Here is an 8849-nt window from a genome sequence, read left to right as displayed (position 1 = left end):
TGACCTCACCTCTGAGGATGCTTGCCATAGAGGCAGGCGAAACGTCAGGAGAAATGCCTCTAGAACATGGCCATATAACCCGAAAAAACCCACAAGAACTTAGAAAAATTGGGTTTATATAACTAGAATGTCCAGGGTGGGAGAAATAATTCTTGTCTGTTTGAGGTAGGTATGAATATTCTACTTGGCCACCTTGGTTAGCATTTAATGGCCTATTGTGGCTTCTCACTGCCTGGGGGAATCCTTTGTTGGGAGTTGAGTAGCTGGCCCTGATTGTTTCTTGTCTGTGTAGTCGGGATTGATAGTTAGAGTGGCCCAGCATTTCTGTGTTCTCAAATAATATGCTGTGTCCAGCATATTACCATGCGACTATGGACAAGTCTACATAGGGACCACCAAACGCAGCATTGCCCAAACACGAATCAAGGAACATGAAAGGCACTGCAGACTACTTCAACCAGAGAGGTCAGCCATAGCAGAGCACCTGATGAACCAACCTGGACACAGCATATTATTAGAGAACACAGAAATGCTGGATCACTCTAACAACCACCATTGCAAATTACACAGGGAGTTTATTAGCTGGCCCTGGTAGTTTCTTGTCTGTGTAGTCAGGCATGGTAGTTAGAGTGGCCCAACATTTCTGTGTTCTCAAATAATATGCTGTGTCCAGCATATTACCATGCGACTGTGGACAAGTCTACATAGGGACCACCAAACCTAGCATTGCCCAAACACGAATCAAGGAATATGAATGGCACTGCAGACTAACTCAACCAGAGAAGTCAGCCATAGCAGAGCACCTGATGAACCAACCTGGACACAGCATATTATTTGAGAACACAGAAATGCTGGACCATTCTCACAACCACCATGTCAGACTACACAGGGAAGCCATTGAAATCCACAAGCATGTGGACAATTTCAACAGAAAGGAAGAAACCATGAAAATGAACAAAATGCTGCTACCAGTATTAAAAAGCTCTTAAAATGATAACAGTAAATAAAGAACAACACTCAAAAACAGGGGAATTCCAGACAAGAAGCAATCAGGGCCAGCTAGTCATCTCCCAACAAAGGATTCCCCTAGGCAGTGAGAAGGCACACCTTGAAAATGCTATGCCATTAAATGCTAATCAAGGTGGTCAAGTTTTTGTTTTGTTTTTTGTCGTGTCAGGAGCAATCGCTCCTGTTGTGAGAGAATTGGCCGTCTGCAAGGATGTTGCCCAGGGGACGCCTGGATGATTTTTGATGTTTTATCATCCTTGTGGGAGGCTTCTCTCATGTCTCCGCATGAGGAGCTGGAGCTAATAGAGGGAGCTCATCCGCCTCTCCCCAGATTCGAACCTGCGACCTGTCGGTCTTCAGTCCTGCCGGCACAGGGGTTTAACCCACTGCGCCACCGGGGGCTCCTAAGGTGGTCAAGTGAAACATTCACACCTACTTCAAACAGACAAGAGTTTTTTCTCCCACCCTTGACATTCTACAGATATATATATAAAGCCCATTTTCCTAGTTTCCAACAAACCTCACAACCTCTGAGGATGCCTGCCATAGATGCAGGCGAAACCTCCGGAGAGAATGCTTCTGAGCCTGGAAAACTCACAACAACCCAGTGATTCCGGCCATGAAAGCCTTCGACAATACAGGTTGGAGAAGGCTTGAAAGAGATGTGGAGGGGGTCTGTGAATGCTAGGTCATGCTTCTTGAACAATGTTGATGGCAATACAAATGTCAAACCTGGATCCGAAGAAGTTCATCAGCTTTGCCAAATGTCTTCCATTTAAATATTCCCAGTGCCATGCGCTGAACTGACTCTCAGTTCCAGACTGTTTCAAATACAACTTGGCATGTCATGGCGATGGGAGCTGCTGTCATTCAATGGAAAAATAATATTGAGGCTGCTGGACCGGATGGAACGACTTCCATGGTTCTGTGAATCCTGCCTGTTAATGTCTAACTCAGTGGTTCTCAACCTGGGGTCCCCAGATGTTTTTGGCCTTCAACTCCCAGAAATCCTGGTAAACTGGCTGGGATTTCTGGGAGTTGTAGGCTAAAAACATCTGGGGACCCCAGGTTGAGAACCACTGGTCTAACTTAAGAGATGGGGCTTTGCATTATCCCTAACCACTGGCAACTTTGGCTGGAGATTATGGGAAATCCAGCAATGTCAGGCAGGGAGAGGGCATAGGCTCTCCACTATCTGCTCTTCTACAGAATGCCAAAACTCAATGGATAGGATTTGAAATAGTTGGGTGACTTGTGTTTTGGTAGGTGCAAGTTTTTTGAGTGACACTGACAGAGCAGTCTTTGGGCAGAGGACAAAACTGGAGGCAAATACAAATATTGTTATGTGTAGTAGGCCCTCCACATGTGCTGGGGTTTGGGGCATGGGACCCTTACAGTGTGAAAAAATGGTGCTAAACTTCGCTCTCCCCTCACAATTTTTGTACCTGACAGAGCACCTGAGTCTGAATCCGAAGGACCTCTATATTGCAGAAGGGCTGTTCTCTCTAGAACAGACATGGACAAACTTCGCCCCTCCAGGTGTTTTGGATTTCAACTCCCAGAATTCCTAACAGCCTCAGGACTCTTCCTTTTCCCCCCTCAGTTGCTTAAGCTCTCTGGGGATTCTGGCCCTAGAATCATAGAATCAAAGAGTTGGAAGAGACCTCATGGGCCATCCAGTCCAACCCCCTGCCAAGAAGCAGGAATATTGCATTCAAATCACCCCTGACAGATGGCCATCCAGCCTCTGTTTAAAAGCTTCCCTGTTAGTCATTCTGTTGACACTGCTGATTCTGGGTCTGCAAGTCTGCAGGAGAGCCAGCAAGGAATTTTAAGCACTGAAAATGAGCAGTCTGTGTCTGAAGGCCACATTCCTGAAAGGCAGTTCGCTAGGGAAGCCAGGTCAGAAAAAGATCTGAGCTTAAGTAGCTGAGGGGGGAAAGGAAGGGGCCTGAGGCTGTTAGGAATTCTGGGAGTTGAAGTCCAAAACACTTGGAGGGCCAAAGTTTGCCCATGCATGCTCTAGAATCTCTAGGTTCTTTCTCACAGTTCTCCGGCCATTTTCTGGTGGAAGTTGACTATAGTCTCCCACTGGAAGACCTGGATATTTCAGTAACCAGATACGCAAATGTGGAGGGTTGACTATAATATTTGGGCCAAAATCCTTAGAGTTTTAAAGAAAGAGCTGCTTACGAAAATTCTTTCACCGTTGAAAGAATGAACGCCTGCCTCTCGTGTTTCTGTCTGTTAATTTTGGGGACCAATCAAGTGACAACAGTCCGTAGAAAGTGGCTCTTACAAGGAAGCATGATCTCGGAAAGAATTCAAGACTCCTTCCTCTTCTCTTTCTCTCTCTCTTCCCTCGTCCTTGATTCAAAAAGCGTCTTGGCAGCACGGTGCAAACTCGTTGTGTTTCTCCACTTGACAGAGAAGTGTGAGCAACACAGCAGAACAGCAATAAAAAAAGTAAAACCCATTATCACTCCTGCGCATGTAATTTTGCACTTCCAAATAATTGTGAAAGTTTTAAACTGATGGCGATTCTGGTTTGCATTCAAAACTTTTTTTTTAACCTGTTACGAGGAAGTGTTGAAGTGTAAATAGAGAATGTTCACAAAACACTATGAGTTGGCGTTTTGTTTCCATTTGTGTTTTTTATTTGAAACTGAACGTTGTACGGTCCGTTTATTAAACAGATTTGAACAACTTCTTGTTATACTGCTTCTTGAAAAGGGGCAAAAGGGGCAATTTCTGAATGTTGTCATCGCTTGCCCATATTAATAATAATAATAATAATAATAATAATAATAATAATCCTTTATTTATACCCCGCTAACATCTCCCGAAGGACTCGGTGCGGCTTACAAGAGGCCAAGGCCCAACATTTGTATAACTGTTGTATAACAAATACAACAATAAATAACTCATAAAACAAGCAGTAAACATTAAAACAATAGCAATTAACATTAGACGATAACAGCATAACACGTTTAAAACTAAGGGCGGGCCAATGTAATAATAATTTTTTTAAATGCTGGGCATGACAGGTGAAATGGATAGGTTTTGGAGATAGGTGCAATGTGCAGACAATCTTAAATCTCTCATAAAGTGCAATTGGGACATAATGCTTGGGGTTTCCTATTCTGGGAAGGCACACTGGAACAACCACGTCTTCAAGCTCTTCCTAAAGACTGCCAATGTTGGGGCTTGTCTGATGTCGTTGGAGAGAGAGTTCCAGAGTCGGGGGGCTACCACGGAGAAGGCCCTGTCCCTCGTCCCCACCAATCGCGCTTGCGACACAGGTGGGATCGTGAGCAGGGCCTCTCCAGATGATCGGAGAGATCGTGTGGGTTCATATCCGGAGATGCGGTCACGAAGGTAGGCGAGTCCCAAACCGTTTAGGGCTTTGTAGGTAAGCACCTGCACCTTGAATTGGGACCGTAAAATGAATGGCAGCCAGTGGAGCTCCTTAAACAGGAGGGTTGACCTCTCTCTGTAAGGAGCACCAGTTAACAACCTGGCCGCCGCCCGTTGGACTACCGTAGTTGGAATTTCCGGGCCGTTTTCAAGGGCAGCCCCATGTAGAATGCATTACAGTAGTCCAATCTGGAGGTGACTAAAGCATGGGCCACTGTGGCCAGATCCACCTTCCCGAGGTACGGTCGCAGTTGGCACACGAGTCTCAATTGTGCAAAGGCCCTCCCGGCCACCGCTGATGCCTGAGCTTCAAGCTTGAGTGATGAGTCCAAGAGGACACCCAAACTGCGGACCTGTGTCTTCAGGGGGAGTGTAACCCCATCCAGCACAGGCTGTCACCCTATACCCCGATCCGGTTTACAATCGACCAGAAGGACCTCTGTCTTGTCGGGATTAATTTTCAGCTTGTTCATCCTCATCCAGACAGCTACAGCGGCCAGGCACTCGTCCAGCACCCGAGGGGCTTCCTTGGAGTTAGGTGGAAAGGAGTAGTAGAGTTGTGTGTCATCTGCATAGAGATGGTACCCAACTCCAAAACCCCGGATGACCTCTCCCAGCGGTTTCATGTAGATGTTAAAAAGCATGGGAGACAGATAGAGCCTTGCAGGACCCCACAGGTCAAAGGCCAGGGGTCCGAGCAGGCGTCTCCCAGCTTCACCATCTGGGACCGACCCTCCAGGAAGGACCGGAGCCACGACAGAACCGTGCCCCCGAGACCCATCCCAGAGAGTCTTCCCAGAAGGATACCATGATCGATGGTATTGAAAGCCGCTGAGATGTCCAAGAGAATCAGCAGGGTCACACTCCCCCTGTCCAGCTCCCTGCGGAGGTCATCCACCAAGGTTGGAATCTTCCCAGAAGGGAAATCGGGCTTAATTCCCCTTTCGTACATGCTGATCTGCTCTTCCTTTCTATAAAATGCTCTGATTGCTGAGTAGGACTGAAATATTTGTCATACAGTGTTTCCCAAATGAAATGCAGAACTGGAATGAGCCCTGAAACTAAGCAGGAAGGCAAATGGACAACAAACCAGAACTTTTACCAAAGTATGTACTAAGCCCCAGCGCTGTTTTCAGTCCAACCTGCTCACGGTTACTGGTTGAGACAGTTTATTTCAAGTATACATTTTTCGTAGGCTTGTCAAAACATCTCCTAGTTCTTAATGTCTAGGTGGAAACTCTTGTAATTTGAATCCAGTGGTTTGTGTTCCAATCCACAAAGCAGCAGTTTGCTTCATCTTGTACATTGCATCCTTTCTAATACTTAAACTAAAAATCACCTAGGACTCCTAAAAATGCCTCTGAGATATTTTCAGTGGGAATGTAGCTTACAAGGGGCATTCATTAAAGATTTCCCCTGACCCCCTTGCTGTGGACTGAGAGCAATGAAACTTGGCACAGTTATGAGTCCTTCTCTCCATAGGTGTCACCTAAGGACACACACTTCTCCCATACTTTTAAGCAATTGTAAACACCTTGCTTGTAGAAGTCAACAGGTTGTTCCAAAAGCCACATTGTGACTTCGGAAATCAGTCTCATCATCTGAAAAATGCTTGCCCTTCAAAAATAACTCCATTGTTGGAAAGAGGTGGAAGACCAATAGTGCGGGGTCGGGTGAATAAGGGAGATGCAGCAGAATTTCAAAGCATGCTGCTTCCATTTGGGCAACAGGTGAGTTGTGAACTAGTGCATTGTCTTGCAGAAGGCGGACACCTTTGGTGAGCATGCCACATTGTCTCTTGGTTTTGATGGCCTCTTGCAATTTCCACAGCAGTGAACAACAACAACAAACTTTTTTCAACTTCGTGGCCTACAATTCTCATCATACCTATGAGGGGCATTTATTAAATATTTCCCCTGACCCACTTCCTGAGGACTGAAAGCAATGAAACTTGGCACAGTTTCATTGTCCTTCTCTACATAGCTGCCACACACTTCTCCCATCTTTTAAAGCAACTATAAACACCTCGCTTGTAGACGTCGACAGGTTGGTCCAAAAGCCATGTTGTGACTTCGGAAATCAGAGTCTCACCATCTGAAAAATGCTTGCCCTTCAAAAATAATTTCATTGCTGGACAGAGGTGGAAGTCGATAGTGCAAGGTCAAGTAAATAAGGGAGATGCTGTCAAATTTCAAAGCCACAGGAGCATGCTTCCATTTGGGCAACAGGTGAGTTGTGACCTGGTGCATTGTCTTGCAGAAGGAGGACACCTTTGGTGAGAATGCCACATTGTCTCTTGGTTTTGATGGCCTCCTGCAAATTTCACAGCAATGAAGCATAGGATGCCCCAGTGATCATGGTCTCCTTTGCTAGGAAATCCATCAGTACTACTTCATGCTGGTCCCAAAATTTTGTGAGAATGACCTTGCCTGCCAAGAGTTGGGCATATGCCTTCTCTGGAGGCGGTGAGTCATGATGCTTCCATTGCATTGACTGGACTTTAGTCTCATAGTGATGGACCCTGCTTTCATCCTGTGTGATCCGTCTGTTGAAAAAGTCCTCCTGGTTTTCATGACACATCATCGTCAATAGTGCCTGGGAGCATTCGACTCATTCCTGCTTCTGGAAAGGTGCAGCGAGTGCATGTGAAGATGGTCTTGGATTATTTTTTCCACTGACCTCACACTAATCTTGACATTTTGGGCTAGGTGGTGAATGGTTACGCTGCGATTTCCTGAAATTGCGACCTCCACTTGCTGGATGATGTGTTCATCAATAGCAGAGGGGGGGGGGGGGGCACCCTGGAATTGGAGCTGTTTCTATCAGAACCTGACCACATTTGAATTGACGATGCCACTTCTTGACTACATCATATGATGAGGAATCATCACCATAAACCTCTTCATCTCATCAAACGTCTCTTGGTGTGCGGCCTTTCAAGTAAAGAAACTTGATGACTGCTCTGTATTCCATTGGGTCCATTCTCAAACCTCACACCACTTCAGTGCCTGTAAAATCAAAACTGTTATCAGTTCTGAGTTGTAAATTGGCACATAACCTATAGAGACTTAGATCGTTACACATGTGCCGTTTCAGTGCCCTGCGATAAATAGAAGTGGGTCAAGGGAGATCTTTAATGAGCGTCCTCGTACATGTGGTTTTGATGTTAACAAAGAAGCAGTTACGGGTTGTGTTGCTTGGCCAAAGCATCCTTCTCTAACCTGGTGCCTTTAACAAGTGCTGAGCAACAATTTCCCCCAGTCCCAGTATGCGCATGGATGTGGGTTGAAAAGCCAGGCATGGAAGAAAGGACTTGGATGCATTCTTTCTTTCTTCAGCCACTTTCTTTCCTTCATCCCAGGTTGCCTGCTTCTGATTAACCACAAGCGATTGTGGCAGGAACATTATGTTCCCTCCCAATTCTGGACTGCCAGTGGATGTCTAAGACAAACAGTCTGTTATTTTTGGGCAGGCACAGCGCATGTGCACATGTGTACGAGCCGTAATACTTTTATTGGGCAGGCTGGGAACGTTTCAAGGCAACTGTGGCAGAGGTCTCCCCTTCATTTGCCAGCAATATGTGGCATTTTCCTCCTGCATTCAGGATGCCATTGCGTTCTTTCTATCCTGTAAAAAAGCTTCTGAAAATGACATATTTTGTTATGAAGTGAAATGTAGAGCTTAATTTCCGCTCTATGTCAATGTGGTATAAATGAAAAGCCTTTGGGCTGAATTCAAATCCATCGTTACCCACAAAACTCTGAAAGTAAACTCCCCCCCCCCCCGCAAAAAAATGCCCTCACATTTTAAAATCTATTAACTGGCCTTAATGTTGTGAGAACTGAGGAGGGAATAGTGCAGGTTGGATGTAAATGCATCATAGACCAGATCTAGATTATATGGTGGGAATACACACACATACTCATGCATCAGCTGTGCCTGTATCTTGGGAAGTCTGATCTGGCCGCGGTGCTCCACACTCTGGTTACATCCTGAATAGATTACTGCAACATGCTCTACGTGGGGCTGCCTTTGAAGCCGGTTTGGAAACTTCAGCTAACCCAACAGGCGGCAGCCAGATTACTAACGGGGGCGACATACAGGGAGCATACCACCCCCCTGCTATGCCAGCTCCAATGGCTACCTGTCCATCTCCGAGCCAAATTCAAACCCTTTTTGTGTTTTAATGCTTGTTGATGTATTGTTTTAATTGTGTTGTTGTTCATTTGTTCAGTGGTTTCCGACTCTTTGTGACCTCATGGACCAGCCCACGCCAGAGCTCCCTGTCAGCCGTCACCTCCCTCAGCTCCTTCAGAGTCAAGCCAGTCACTTCAAGGATGCGATCCATCCATCTTGCCCTTGGTCGGCCCCTCTTCCCTTTTCCTTCCATTTTCCACAGAATAATTGTCTTCTCTAAGCTTTCC

The sequence above is a fragment of the Anolis sagrei genome, chromosome X (genome assembly GCF_037176765.1).
Source record: "Anolis sagrei isolate rAnoSag1 chromosome X, rAnoSag1.mat, whole genome shotgun sequence".
NCBI lineage: Eukaryota > Metazoa > Chordata > Lepidosauria > Squamata > Dactyloidae > Anolis > Anolis sagrei.
The sequence above is the reverse complement of the archived record's forward strand: the minus strand, read 5'-3'. Positions refer to the sequence as shown.